Source organism: Carassius gibelio, chromosome A4 (genome assembly GCF_023724105.1).
Source record: "Carassius gibelio isolate Cgi1373 ecotype wild population from Czech Republic chromosome A4, carGib1.2-hapl.c, whole genome shotgun sequence".
NCBI classification, from domain to species: domain Eukaryota; kingdom Metazoa; phylum Chordata; class Actinopteri; order Cypriniformes; family Cyprinidae; genus Carassius; species Carassius gibelio.
This window is the reverse complement of record NC_068374.1, coordinates 8,073,587-8,090,153: the sequence shown is the minus strand read 5'-3', so window position 1 is coordinate 8,090,153 and position 16,567 is coordinate 8,073,587.

Below are 16,567 nucleotides of genomic sequence, written 5' to 3'. Positions count from 1 at the left end.
ATTTATAATGGATTATAAATCTCATATCTTGAGATTATTTAGGACCTGTACCAAATCTTACTGATATTAAAGTAAATCAAATGTGCCATATTACACATTCATCTGATCAGATTTCTGATCTTATGACTGTTTAAGAAAATAATATAATTATTATTATTGTTGTCGTTGTTATTTATAATTGGGAAAGAAATCAATTAAATCTGTATGTGGATGTGTGTAAATATTCAAATGTAATCCCATTTGTAATCTTTAAAATTAACTGTAGTTTAATTACTCATTTTTTCTTAGTAATTGTAACTGTTTACAGTTAAATTTATTTTGTAATTAAATTAGGTAACACTGTTACATGTTACTCCCCAACACAAAGACACACAAAGACACACACACATGCAGATATATATGCACAGAGTTAGTTCCAGATATAGATATTTGAAGTGATAGGTGATACAAAACTTATTGCAAGTATTTTCTATTTAATAGTTTAGATGTCATTTTCAGGTTTCACTGTAATCATAATCTGACAAAATTGTAAAAACTGATATGTCTGTATGAACAAAATTGTTAAATTTCACTCAATGAGATTTAAAATTTTGGTAGAGTGATTTCATAATGTTTAAGCATGAATCCATAAAACCTTTGAACAGTACTGTTAAAATAGCTGAATGAGCCCATTAGTGGTCTTCCACTGTCATCTAGTGGTTATAAATGTAAATTTCTAATGCAACACTGTGTTTTAACCTTTATAACTATTATTTTTTACCCAATCTCTTTTTGTTCCCAATCTCTTTCCAAAAATTTTGCATGCTTGTTTAGAAGGAAATTATACATCATTTTACATAGTTTTGAAAAGTTGTTAGGCTTTCTTTTAGGATTTACAGGCTTTTATGTCAACTTATCTTAAAATGTTTATGTTTATTTTTTAAACCAATTTTCAGGGTTCTATTCTAAATTAGTGTTTAATCCGTGTTACAAAATTAATTTAAAAGAGTTACACTGATCATGCATCATTTGGTTATTAAGGCTCATGTAATTTAAAGGATGGGTAGCTAATAAAGCAATGATTGACATTAGGTGAATATAATGACGTTCAATTTAAGATAAATAGTGTTTCAAAATTGGTGGGGGGGACATTTTGTTTCATTTTGGCTTTATCCAATTATATTTAAGTTGGCACGTGTAAAGAACAGGAGTTTTATCACACGAGTTTTGTGAAGCTGAATGAATCATGGCGTCGCCAGCGAAACAACCATGAAAGGAAAAAAAATGAATGGAAAAAAAGAATATGATGGTAACGATTCTGTTTGTGGGTTGTGGGACAGTGTCAGTTGTGTACGGACAGCAACCAGAAATAGGTCCAAAATTTTTAATGTGCTTTTGCAAACTACTCGAGACAAGTACTGCAGGGTCACAGTCTTTTCTGTCGACAAACGATCTATGTTTCTCCAAGCTGAAAAAAAAACAGAAGCCCTGTTAAATTAAAGGGGATCAAGAAATGCGTAAGTATTCAAATAATGTTTTATTAATTTTACATTGGCTAAAGTAAAAACTACTTGAGTATTTCAGTAGTTTCAGAGGGCGGAGATTTCGATATCCAGTGTGGCAGATTCACTGACTTAAGTGTGGTGAAAGATTTCGTATTTTCTTTTAAAATCGCTCCAGGTGTGGTGAAAAGGACAGTGGCCGAGATTAAAGCGATGGTGCCAAGAATACAGGTGAGAGAATTTGTTCTTTCGGTATGTAACGAAGATTAACATTTTATTTGTGGTTATTTACTGTGAAGTTTGATTTCAGTTTTTGATTAATATTTTTAAGTAGGAATATAAGGGTATAAAAGATGTTATTAGGTTTCATAAGGTTATGAAAAATTATGAAATAATAAATTGGAAATTTCCAAGCTTAGTCTTTTTGGGAAAATGCATATTAAGAAACTAGAAAAATCGAATAGTTATAGAATATAATCGAATATAGGCTGTTACATGCAGTTCCTGTATTTAGATTTTTTTATTTGTTTAATATTTTAATATCTTGTGGTGTTATTAATACATTTAAATAGGGCTGCATGATTAATCACATGTGATTGTCATGCGTGTCTCATCAGTAAAGCTGGTTCTGTGATTAGCAGTAAATGTCCATCACCTGCTTTCAAATGGAGCCGAACTTAATATACGTAGTCGTAGTTCGCTGAAAAACTACACGCATGACAATCACATGTGATTAATGGTGCAGCCTTATTAAAATGTTTTAATAACATATAACCAGCTCTACTGATGAGACATGCACAACAATCACATGTGATTAATCGTGCAGCCCTACATTTAAATTTGGAAGATAATGTAACTGTCATAGGGATGTTCATTTTAACTGGTTAACTGTTAACCAACCGTTCATAATTTTGACCGATTAATACAACCAGTTTAACAGTCGAAATTTATTTAATTCAGACATGGGCCTAGTGCCGACTCGAAATGTTTACAAAGATTATAATTAACACTGTAAATATAGCTAGGCTATTTTAGTTTTCCTCACTCCACAAAGCCTTTCATTAAACATTATTTGGAAAAGAACAAGAATTTAAAAAATATGCGAAGCTATAGTAATGGTAAACGAAAAGCCAAAACATTAATACAGGTTAAAACCAAACTAAAATTTTATTTAAATTTAAAACTAAAACTGAAACCAACGTTGGGTCTCTCATTCGACATAAAATGTTTCCATATTCGCCATGTATTTCAAAGTCATTATTTATTATGTAGCCTACTTCACTCGTGTTCAAATATTCACGTATTCACGCATTTCTTTCTCACAATGGAGGCAACAACTGTTTTTAGTCATTAAGATAATAGAAATTGTAAAATGTTTGCCTTTTATTTGTGTACATTCACAATAAAAAAGTATGTGTGCTTAATAAAAGCTTAAAGAATAATAGGATGCTGCTTTCTTGATTGTTTTCGCGCAGCACTCGTAACTTTGCTTTCGAGGCCGTTGCACAGTTTTTTCGTTCTTTTTCTTAATGATTCATTAATGAGTTTATATAACTTGGTTATTTTGAATTTTTATCTTGATAGAATCTAAGAAATAGAAAGTTATTAATTTTTTTTATTATTTTTATTATTAAGTGTTTCTGGTAGTTTTAAATATCATTTTAAAATTGGATTATTTATTAGTTGTGTGAATTATATTTTAATATGTAATTATACTTTGAAAAAGTAAATGTGTTTGGAACATGTCTTTATTTTGTGTTCCATATGTGTTTGAGTATCTTTCTTTGTGTGTACATGCATAGGGACTTTAGGGAATGCAAAGGGAAATTAGCAATCATGTATAGTGTGGGTATGTTTTTTTTTTTTTGTAAATGTTCATTACCACGCACTGGGTTTGTCAAATAAGTAAACAAATCTACAAATGAAATAACAAATAGGCACAGTGGCATCTGCAGGTGCACGGCTGTGCATATCTTGGGTTCTTAAACTGACTGAACTAAATTTTATCAGTTGTTATAGGTTTGTATGTGTCTGTAGAGTGAATCAGTTATGCCATAATTCTGAATGTATTAGTACTTTGAGTTTAGGTTCATCATTGTGAAGCGCTCGAGTTCTAGACGAGACAGTAGAAAGCATTTTTGTTAATTTTATAAAAGCACAACGTTTTGTCTATATTTTGAGTGTAGACAAATAACAGTGGACCATTTACACTTAGAATAATGTATTGCGCTTACCTTTGTGGGCTAAAATGACTGTGTATTTTAAGTGATCGGCTGGCGCCTTCATGTGCTGCAGAGTGCGGTTCAGCTTCCATACACAGTATTGGAAACGGCGCATATTCATTTAGTTTAAACTAACATGTGATGTGCGTAAACCACTTTATTTCTATATTTTATTTTAAGCAAGTCGTGATGATTTAATGCTAAACTGACCAAACATATAGGCTATGATCAGTGCATTGTCTGCCTCTTGCAGGTTGGTCGTTTAAATAAATCCAAACTTTTTTTCAAAAATAACTATAAAAAGTGAAACAAAATATGATTGATTTTCCATTACATACAAAACCAATCAATTTTAATAGCTGAAATGGTATATTTTCCTGCGTTCAAATCTGTCAGTCTAAAGGAATGGGCTAGTTGCATATCTCCGCCATCTTGGATTTCCGGTCTTGCGAGTGTGTGCGTAGATATTTCCTGTTGTGCTTAAAATCAGTGCAGATAACCGAAGAAGTCCAAATATTACCTTCTATATGTTTACAGGATTTATAATATCACTTCATATGCAAATAAGATATACACTGCTATTATCACTATACTATAAATGTTAACTGAGCCAGTGGATTTGAAACCTGTATGTTTCGGTCCGGTGAATGAATTAAATACACTAATGTTCACTACTGTTCACGAAATGAAAGTTGAACTCATGGTGTGTATACAGAGCTATATAATGTATTTTATCTTACCAAATATGTAAATGCACAAATTACTTATCTCTCGAAAATGTTTGCATTTATTATTATAATTTTTTTTATTTTAAATATTTACCTCGTGAGACGTGGGCTGCGATTTATCTTCAGAAGTATCAATTTCTCAATTGTACACATACATCAGTCTGTTTCATCGTTATTTTCACAACATATTTTATTATTTTACACAGTAAAAAATATGTGACTAATTTTAATATCTGTTTAATCTGATAATTAATGCACAACAATAACAATATACATGGCTGCTCATAGACAGATAATAAAGTTAATAAAACATGCTTTATCAGAAATCTCTGTGCGTCTTGTTTGACAGTCAGAAACATTTATCTTGCATAACAGAACAAAACCAGCTCTTCGAAAATGAAAAGTATTGCATATTTGAATGGTTTGTGTTTGAAAGAAATCCCTGTGGACCTGACCTGACGCTGATCTGCATCATCAACAGAAGAATAAAGCAATCTCCGCCTTGTATCTTGATGAATTTCCACACAGAGGTACGCAAAATATAGGGAGGATGTTTCCCCATGTTTTTGATATACCACTATCGGCTGTTAAATTTGAAAATCATTAATTATATACATCTAGCCAAGTTTCGTATGGAAGTTTCCCTTACAGTCAATGCGAGCGTCGCAAGACCGGAAATAAGTATGCACACACTCACATCGCTGAAGCTCACCGTCGCCATCTTGTGCACCTAGCCCATTGCTGTGTAGCATTTGAGGTAATTTGTGAATTACCATAGGCTAATAGTCGCAAAAAACTTTTTATATACACTTGTATACAACATTTCATATTATGTTAGTTATAGGTGCATGATCTGTAAGCAGTACATGTACACACAGACGCGCGCGTCTCTCTCTCATATACTGAGGGTGCAATTATAGATTAATTTATTTAGTAAGGATGTTTTAAATTCATTAAGTTATAAGGACCTGTGTAACGTTACAAAAGACTTGTATTTCAGACGTATTTTTGTAAAGCTTTCTATTCATGAAACATGAATCATATTCAGTTTAACAACATTAATGTTTTGAACCTCAAATTATACTTTTTTTTTTTTTTTTTTTAAAGACCATGACCATTATCCTTTTCTAATAAAGCAGTGGTTTCATTTTAATATGTTGCAGGCTCATTTATTGTTAATAAATGATAATGCGGAAAATAAATTATCAAATAATATTGGGCTTGTTTTGGGCTTGTTTTTGAAGCTCCAGTTGCGTATTTGTCTCGCGAGAGTTGGCAACTGTGGTTGCAGGGTTAATTTTTTGACAAATTTGTGCAATTTGCTTGTTGGTAATAAACCATTTTAACTGTTAACCATTGTATTTTATGTTGTTGGGTATCACAAAATGGAATATAATACAAAAAAGTAGGTACTATCTTACAGCGGCCTCCTTTCCCTCACAATGCACTGCATTACGTCACGTTGGGGAGAGAATTTACCAAAGCCGCCTTGAGAGCATTGAGAGTGACTAGAGAGACGAGTAGTAGACGAGAGTATTCAGACGCAGATTATAGATAAATACATAGATAGATAGCCAAAAATAGATAGATAGACAGACAGACAGACAGACAGACAGACAGCTAGATATCGACCAACACCGACCCAAACGCACTCACTTCCCTACAGCACAAGCTTTCGAGCGCCGTTTCCATGGGACAGTACCACCCACACAAGCACCTGCCAAACACAGCGACAGACACGCAGCTACATTTGCAACAACATTTTCACCGGAGGAAGAGAAACGCTTAGAAACGCCCATATAGCTAGCATGATGCCTTTAATTTCTAGACGACAAAGACAAAGTTTACCAGTTCTACGACACTATGACAAAGATTACAGGTACTTATCTGAACTAATGATCACTGCCACTAGATATAAAAATAAAATAAAATTCTCACTCTTTGTGCTACTCAATGACAGTTTAAAAAAAAACACATTATATATATATATATATATATATATATATATATATATGTATATATATATATATGTGTATGTATATATGTATGTTTGTGTATATATATGTGTGTCTTTATTGTGCACTGCTGATGTAGACTAGCTCCAGTGCTCATTGCTGCTTTGCTAAATGATAGCAACTCACCAGGACACTTCACCAACTCTCCACTCATTCTCCTCGGATCATGCATTTAATTGTGGTTTATTCATGCACCGTCTAATATATTTTCTTTTGCAGCCGCAGTAATGAAGTGGAGTAAAACAGCCACAGAAGTGGAAACCAGGGCTGCCATGGCTGAGACACTTAAACATGCTCCAGGGAGAGCTGGAGGTGGAGCTCGCAAAGTGTGAACATTTAATGTGCATTTTCTTTCTTAGAGTTGTGTTTTGTTGACTCTTGAAAATGAACTGTGTTGGTTACTGGACCGACCTATGTTTATTGCACTAGACTCTAATATGAAATCTGTGTTGGTTACTTGAATGTTTGCACTATTTAAAATGTGCTGTTTTAATAAAGTTAATATAAGCTAACCCTTTAAAGCTTTGTTTCATTCATATGTTAATATAAAATGTTATTTGGCATGTTAATGTGGACTTGAGAATTGACAATAGGCATTTAGTAAACGTTAAAGATCGACCTGTTTTCAACGTTGAAAAGTTGGACAAATTTGACGTATTTTAATTTTCAACCTTCAGTGGACTGTAATTAAGACGTTGAAGGTTTGCGTCTATTCAATGTCTAATAGACGACTTTTTGCTGGCTGGGTACAGAGACCTGCGCGGGACAAATTTTTCAGTCCCGCCTCCACCCGCTCCAACAGTTAAAGATCTCACCCTGCTCCCGCCCACAACATTCATGTTTTCTCTAGCTCCCGCCTCCAAAAGCCCTCATAAAAGTAATCTATATGAAAAAATTCACCACATTAAAGGAATTTACATTAAAAGCTTCTGTAATATCTCATAATATCCAAAAAAATCCCAGCATTAATGCTCCCTATAAAATATTTAAAACATTGACAAACCACTGTTATTTTTAGAAAAGCAATCATGGGCTACTGTGTGCTTGGTGTGGCATGGCAGAATGCAAACATTGCTTCTTTTATTATCACTAAAAGCTGACATGTAAGTTCATCACAATCTCATAAAGCTCTGACATAATTATTTCACAATTGTCTACAATTCTTTTGTTAAAATGAGACGATTCGTGAACACGCAATTTCATCACTGCATATAGCTGCATCACCTCTGTGTAGCCATTGGATTCCAGAAACTAACTGCTATGTCTGTGATTGACTACATTGCACAGCCCTTTAAATAAGTACTATAAATAGTATGTCCAATAAATAATGGTCCACCAACAGCTCCAACTGACACCTCATGCTTCTTAGCAATTGGAGGTACTTCACCCATCTTTGAATCTTGAGTTACTTCTCTCAATATAGAAACTGAAGCAACTTCTTCCTGTACAGAGCCTGCACTGGGTGCTTCTTCCTGAATAGTAGATGAATTGATTGCAGTTTTCTCCAGCGAAACAACAACAATGTTGTTTTGTATTTTAATTTTGCATTTCTCCATGCTCAAAATATGCTCTTTGACATCTTGATTGTCTGTAAGTAAGTGCAGAAGTTTCTCTTCTTCCAAATATCGTTTCAACACACTGTTGGACAAACTGCCATCTTCACTGAAAGTACCTGCTAGGGACACTTTCCCTTTTATAATACATTCAAAATTGAGACACTTTTGCAAAAGTGCACATCTCTAACAGCGATTAAACTTTCCTTGTGGATTTTAATCCACTTGCTGAGTCTGGCATTTTCGGCACCTTCAAAAAACAGTAATCTCAGCAGCATTGATTTCACAGATGAATGTTTTCACTGCATCTTCTTCCACTGTGAAATCTTCGTTAGGAAGTAAAATGCCTTCCTCCTCTTGGATCTCTGTATTACGTGAACTAGTCAACAAAAGGTTTTTGGATGCAGTAACTCTTACCACTGACTAACTTGCCTACTAGGCTGTCCCACAACTGAATTTTTATGCATCCTATTAGGTCTTCAACAAAAGTTTGTATTTCAATGTATGCACCATTTCAGTTGCTGGTTTTACATGTTTTACTTGAACCTCCAAACTTTCAATCTAAAAAAATAAATAAAAAAGGGGCAATTAACCATTAATTCATCAACAGGTTTCTATTTTAATTTGCAACATACTCTATTGATAAAAAAAATTAAACACTATCTAAAACATTCCTATACATCACCAAAACACATAAAAAAACACTTAATACTTTTGCCATTACAATTCACCACTTAATATATTTCATAACAAAAAATAATCAAATAAATTGTCAAAGAAAATGTTCAAAACATGTTTATATACACTATTTGAAAGTAGTATTCTATAAAAATAAAAAACTAATACGTCACATACATTGGGAAATGGAAAACTTTTGCTTTTATACATTCCAATTATATTGCTAAAATAAAAACATTTAGCATTATTGTTTTACTTCGTTATTCCAGTCCTGCAGTTTTTCCACATTTATTATCTATTATCACCATTAATTTTCTTAACATTTTAAGGATTCCTATGAAATATGCATCTTTTTCTTCTCATTTATATCCAACTTGTGAGTTTACCTAAAACTTTATCTAAACTATCTACAACAACCTATAAACTCTATGCCACCATTGATTAAATAATTTTCCAAGCAGTGACACTCATTACAAAATTTCTTAGACACAGCATTACAGCCGACAATTTAAAGGCCATGTTGCAGGTTAACCACCACTTTCGATTAATGGTTACATAAATCACTCAAGATATGTATATCATTTTTATAATGTCTCAAAAATGGTCTTAAAGGCCTATTTTTTAAGTATTAAAAAAGTATTTATTTATTAAGTATTAATTTTTTTATATTAACGTTTTTTTTTTTTTTACGCAACTCTGTGATGACGTCACGTTGGGGAGAAGTCGAGGAAAGGTAGCCTCAGTCTAGTATGATGCAGCGTTCCAGGCAGCCCGTAACCCGTGTTTTTCCTACCTTAAACCCGTGAAAGTGCACTGGAAGGACAATCAAACCCGTGACTTCCCACCCGTGAACTCGTGTCTCGTACTAGATCGATGCACACCGAGTTCCGAGGTCACACAGCACGCGAAACAACAATGACAGCCCCTACGAATAATACTGCCTACGGATGCAGTGTTTATGCAAGTTGTACATGTTGAAAGAAATGGTTTTAGGACAATGTAACATTGCGATTAAAAACTGGGATGAGATTTTTTTATTTTATTTTATTTAATTTTTTACTGTCATTGGATAACACCAAGTGAAAAATCAACGTTTTCTTTATATCTAGTGGCAGTGATCATTAGTTCAGATAAGTACCTGTAATCTTTGTTATAGTGTCGTCGTGTTATAGTGCCGGTAAACTTTGTCTTTCTCATCTAGAAATGGAAGGCATCATGTTAGCTATATGGACGTTTCGAAACATTTATCTCTTCCTCCGGTGAAAATGTTGTTGCAAACGTATCTGAATACTCTCGTCTACTACTCGTCTCTCTAGTCACTCTCAATGCTCTCCCCAACGTGACATAATGCAGTGCATTGTGAGGGAAAGGAGGCCGCTGTAAGATAGTACCTTCTTTTTTGTGAATGTGAATGTGAATGTGAAGTGACATTCAGCCAAGTATGGTGACCCATACTCAGAATTTGTGCTCTGCATTTAACCCATCCGAAATGCACACACACAGAGCAGTGAACACACACACTGTGAGCACACACCCGGAGCAGTGGGCAGCCATTTATGCTGCGGCGCCCGGGGAGCAGTTGGGGGTTCGATGCCTTGCTCAAGGGCACCTAAGTCGTGGTATTGAAGGTGGAGAGAGAACTGTACATGCACTCCCCCCACCCACAATTCCGTCCGGCCCGAGACTAGAACTCACAACCCTTCGATTGGGAGTCCAACCCTCTAACCATTAGGCCACGACTTTTCGTATTATATTCCTTTTCGTGATTCCCAACAACATAAAATACAATGGATAACAGTTAAAATGTTTATTACCAACAAGTAAATTGCACAAATTCGTTGAAAAAATAACCCTGCAACACAGGCTTTAAGTAATTTCAAACCTGGATGACTTCTGTGAAACATAAGAACGTTGGCAATAAAACAACATGGGAGCCCATTGTATGGAAAAAAAAAACAATAAAGCCATTTCTTAAGATATCTTAATTAAGGTTTCACATAAGAAAATTCATACAGTTTTGAGGGTGAGAAAAATTTTTTTTTGGATGAGCTGTTTTCTTTTTTAAGGACATGTTCCCATGGTCCTTTGCTAAATTAACCATGGCTTTTATTATAGTAAAAGTGTAGAAACCATGTTTTTTTGTGGTGGATTGATTACAATAATGTATTTACCATTTGGTTAGTGTAGCAAAACCATGGTTAACTTTAGTAAAGGTTCTCCAGATTTATATAAGGATTAGTTTACCTCAAAATGAAAATTTCCTGTTAATTTACTCACCCCGATGCCATCCAAGATGTTAATGTGTTTCTTTCTTCAGTTGAAAAGAAATTAATTTTTGTTGAGGAAAACATTTCAGGATTTTTCTCCACACAGTGAACTTCAAATACAACCAAACTGTTGAAGTCCAAATCAATGCAGTTTCAAAGGGCTTTGAGGTGCTTTAAAGGGCTCTGCACGATCCCAGCTGAGAAACAGGGTCTTTTATATAGTTAAACGATCGGTCATTTAAAAAAAAAAATCATTTATATACATTTTAACCACATTTGTTTGTCTTGTGCTGGTTTGTGACGCACTGGGAATCACGTATATCTGACTTTCTTTCCACAGAGATTTTTTTTAATTATCAATTATTATAAGACAATACAATGCAAGTGCATGCTTCAGAAACTACAAACAGTCTGCTGTGTTTTCTGCACTTTTCGTGAGCTTACAATGCTTTTGGATTTTTGTGAAGATGTTTGTTGGGACTTTTTCGACCTTCAGTATTTTGGTTTCTATTCACTTGCATTATGCGACACAAGAATACAAGAGATTGATAATTTTTCTAAAAGTCTAGTTTATTTTTTCTAAAAAGTTGTGTTCATCGTAAGAAAGAAAATCAACTAGATATAGTGGAAGAGTTCAATGAGTAATTTGAGTTGTATGTTTGGGTTTGCTATATTACACACACTTTCATCATACATTTCATGTAAGGTTTAAGTTCCAAAGGTAAAAAATGAATTATTGATTGGAATTTGCCCACTGTCATGCAGATTTGAGCTCAAACCCTAATTAAACTCACCTAAACTAGCTAATCAAGATCCTTAGGATTACCAGAAACATCCAGGCAGATGTTTGGAGCTACACTCTGCAGGTATGGAGTGAGTTTTGGTTCTTTATTACATGCGAGAAAATAAAAGATCTGAGAGAAAAAAAAAAAGTTTGAGAGAAAAAGTTATCACACTGATAGCAAAAAAACATTTCATGAGAGAAAAAATAATATTTGAGAGAAAAAGTTTTCATGCCAATAGCAAAAAATAATAATATTTGAGACTAAAAAAAGTTTTGAGAGAAAGTATTTTCTCATAGAACATAAAAAATATACATTTGAAATTGTTAAAATTATTTCTGAGAAAAAAAAATCTCTCTCAAAATACTTTGAAAAAAACTCTCAAATATATATTTTTTACTATCAGTGTGAAAATATTTTCTCTAAAAAAAAAAAGTGTTTCTCTCGAAACGCTTTTCTTTGCTCTTGATGCATTTTCTTGCTCTTGTGTCAGGATTTTGCTTTCACTGTGAGAATTGTGTCATGGGCGGGGCCACGTTCCTATTGGCCAGTCGGGTGAGCATCGTCTTGTCTTGGGAGTCGAACTGAATCATTACACCATTGTTCGGTTCACCTGCATAGATGCCGCCTCTGCCTTATGGATAGTTAAGTTGAGCACGGACACTCCAATGTTTGGGTAAGATGATGACACACAGCTGGCTGAGCAAGTTCAGTATAACTGAAGATTAAACATTAAAAAATAGCACTCATATTCATGAATGAGTGTGTATTATATTATTTGCTTGCTAATCGCTAGTAAAGCTAACCAGCCATCATGCTAGGTAAACTTGCAAACTCACCTGGTTTATACTATGTTTAAATCAAATGCTAAATTAATGTTTTGATTTAGATAGTTTCACTCATGAAATGTTTTTTTGCTATCAGTGTGATAACTTTTTCTCTCAAACTTTTTTTTTTCTCTCAGATCTTTTATTTTCTCGCATGTAATAAAGAACCAAAACTCACTCCATAGCAGGAGTCAAGACACTGGCCCTCCAGGAGTTTGGCAGACATCAGTTGAAGGGATAGTTCACAGTCAGGCAAACATGAACATTCTCCCTAATAATTTACTCACCTTCATGTTTGTTTTTTATGCATTTATGCATTTTGGTTGCCAACATTAAAAAAAAAAAAAAATCTACTTTTAATGCTTGACAAAAGACAATTTCAGGTTTGAAAAGACATGGTGAGTAAATGTTGACAGAATGTAAATTTTTTGGTGAACTATCTCCAGTAATTTTATAATCGCACATAAGGAGAATAGACCGTTTTTTAACACATATCATCATCAATCCTTTAATGGCCTGGAAAATATTGAGAGAACATTACCCATATAATAGCAGTCTGAAAACACCTTAAGTTAATACAAATATTTTTGTTTATTTTAAAATACAAATGGGCATTTTTAGGTGTTTATCTTGCAATGATACCCCTGGAACGGAAATGTCCATTGTTGTGAATCTACATGTTCCTTCTTTTGGTGATGCACATTTTTTGTCACATCAGACAGGTTTTAGATACAAGACAAACAGACAATGTAAATACAATTTATTAAGCTTGTTTAAAGAACAATTTATTTAAATAATCATTTTTGAGAGAATCATAGTGTGTCCTTTTTTTCTTCGCAGATGCACCAAGGATCCAGCTGATTACTGGCCGTTTGCAGGATTGCTCTTTATTTGCTGTATGTCACATCTGGTACACTTTTGTTGTATGTTTTGATTTAATGTATTAATACACCTGTATAGTTAGGATTCTGAACTAAAAGACAGTATGATATTTATTATCAGAACTATGCAGGGCTCCTATGGGTCAGGAGAATATTGTGAAAACAACTTTGCTGCGGTGCATGGGTGATGCAATGATATTACACAGCGCCTGAAAATAGTCCCCAGCTAGGTAACTTCCAATGTGACCTGCATTAAGTTTTCAGGCGCTGTGTAATATCACTGCGCCTGCTGCACCCATGGTACGGCAGCACTGTTCCTTGATTATTACACAGGAATGAGAGTATAGTTCCTAGCCATATTGCCCTAGAAAATTGCAGCTTTTCATTTTCCGTCGGTCTAAGTACATGATTGTAACTATAGAAGTGTCAAGTTTTAAATAGGAAAAATATCGATACTCTTTGGTCATTTTTTATTTTATTTGTTTGAGAGAAATGCTAATGGTCTAATCCGATTCAATGATCTATCCTAAGCTATGCTAAAAGTGGTACCGCCAGACCCGGAGATCAGCTGAATGGATTCGAATTTGGTAAATCTCAACTGGTTAACTCTTGGGGGAGTTGTAAAATTAACCTAATTCCAAAAAAGTGGAGTGTTCCTTTAAATTTAAATTGTTTAATGTTTAGAATCAATAGTGGTGTGAAATCTTGTAAATGTATCAGTTTTGTGTTCAGTACGTTTAGAAAATTTCACTTTAATCCTAAAGAATTTGATAACTGTTCTACTGATAAATACTAGTAGTTGAAATGTTGTATTTAATTTAAGATATATACTGAAATTTATCAACTGAATCAATCCATTTTATTTAGATAACATGTTTACAGAGATGATTTTATTGTATTTTTTACAGATTTATTAATTATCACAGTTAATTTACAATCTTGAGCACGTCTTGAAAATGTATTGAATGTGTTGGTCGTTATAATTTAGCAAAGGTCTGTTAAATAACAGTGTTCCTCAGTAGAACTATTAGTGCCATCACTATATTGAAGATGTTTGATTGTAATAATTTAGGAAATATCACATTGAAACAGTTTACAAAAAGTCACACTCTGTGGCAAAATATGAAAAAGCCAAAAATAATTAACATGGCATTTAAAATAAAACAATCCACAAATGTAACTATGTTGTGCTCTCTTAATTTTATCATATCACATCTGTTCATTTTATGATCCTACAACATACCTTTTATTTAGACTAAAACCACTCTAAATTAGCTGCATTGAAAACCGAGGAGGGCAGCTCCTGGTTAGGGCAAGGTTCACATGATAAGAGCACACATTATTTTTACACAGTTTTTATATTTCACACACAGTATTTTCACTTCCTATGCATACAGCACCAGACATGGACAGATTTGTGGCTATTCAAAACTAGTACTTTACAGGACTTTAAGCTTATTGCTGTTAGTGTAGCAGCAAACAACAGCACAGCCTGACCATGCACACATTTTTATCTTAAGTCATATTGAAAAGGTTTCAGTTCAGTTGATCTTTGATCTCCTGTTTTAACATGGATTTCTATGGAGACGGAAACACGAGAGCACCCAATCAGAGCTAGAGAGCGAAACTTAACAGCCAGACAACAAACAGGTGACGATCCTGAGTGGAGACAATGAGAAGCTAAAATCACAACAGATGATTTCTTTAGTGCACTACTTTTTGATATCAACATTTGTGTTCAAAACATGAACAGTTTGATTTTATTATGCTGCAGTTCATTATAAAGTTACTGGTCAATGACTGCATTATTTGTTCAGCAATGAACAAAGATAAACAGCATGAAGTGACTTGCAGTGAGTCTTTCTGTGTTTGGACACAATGTCCTGTGTAAGATGACAATAAATAACAAAAAGAAGTCTCTGTTGTCTCAATCAGCTCCCTAGTTCAGTAGTCAGCACACTGGTGAGGGAGTCAGTCAGACTGAGAGTTAGTGCACAAATTAATAAAAGGACACAAATAATGTATAAGGTTCATAACTGTATTACGATTTATATTTGGTATAATGTTTAATAAATGTGCTGTTGGTTTGTAAAAGTCATTACACACGGTTTTGAGCAGCAGGTGTCGGCAGCGAGCGGCAGTTCGAGTGCTTCGAATCACTGGATGCACAAAAACATCTTACAGAAAATAACTTTCATTAATGTCACTAGAGGAAGCATTGCTGTTTTACATTCAGTAATAATCTACATTTTAAGTTTTTACACATAATTCTTCTAAACAAGTTGTTCTGGCAAATGAATGAAAGTCGTTTGAAAGTAAAATGCTTTCTCTGTCTGGAGCAGCACTATATCGCTGTAGCACTCGTTCACTAATACTACAATAGTGCATGGTAGTTGAGTGCACTATATCAGCACAGAGTGAACAAATATAAGTGAAAGAGCACTCTGTTGTGCACAATTTCATCATGGATATAAAACCTGCTTTCCTTCATGAGTCATTGCTCATTTGTCACGTTTATTGTATTATCTGACAACAAAGAGAACAAAAACACTTGCTTGTCATGTTAATTTACTTGCTTATTTCTATATTTAAAAGAGTAAAACACTATTGTCCTGAGTCTGGGCCCTGTGTTTCTCTCTCTCTCCACCAGAGGTCGCCATCTCCCGGACTCCATACACCTGTACACCTCATTACACCAATTTCCCCAAACTCCTTTACCTTAACTCTACACAGCTACACACACACACACACACAGCTGCCCCCCATCGTCACAGACTATATATTCTCCTCTAACTCACCAGTCTGTGTGGGAGAATTAATTGTGATTTTATATTTCAAGTGCTAAGTGTATTTCTAGTTATAGATTTGATGTTGTCGCGCTGTGATCAAGTCTGAACCTGTTTTGTTTTGTTGACATTTTGTTTATTAAAGAGAAGTCTTTCCTGCACTTGGACCCATACCCTGATTTTTTCCCACGGGGTTATTCTCTCACTGTGTGGTGACAGAATTCAGCCAGCAATCTGGGTCCAGCAGGGAAGTGTCTCGATGTCCACCAGGGAGATCGGAGCATCGAGGATTACACCAGGACCTTCGTGGGACGGCTCGGTTCTTGTCTGTTTCTGGGGAGGCCTAG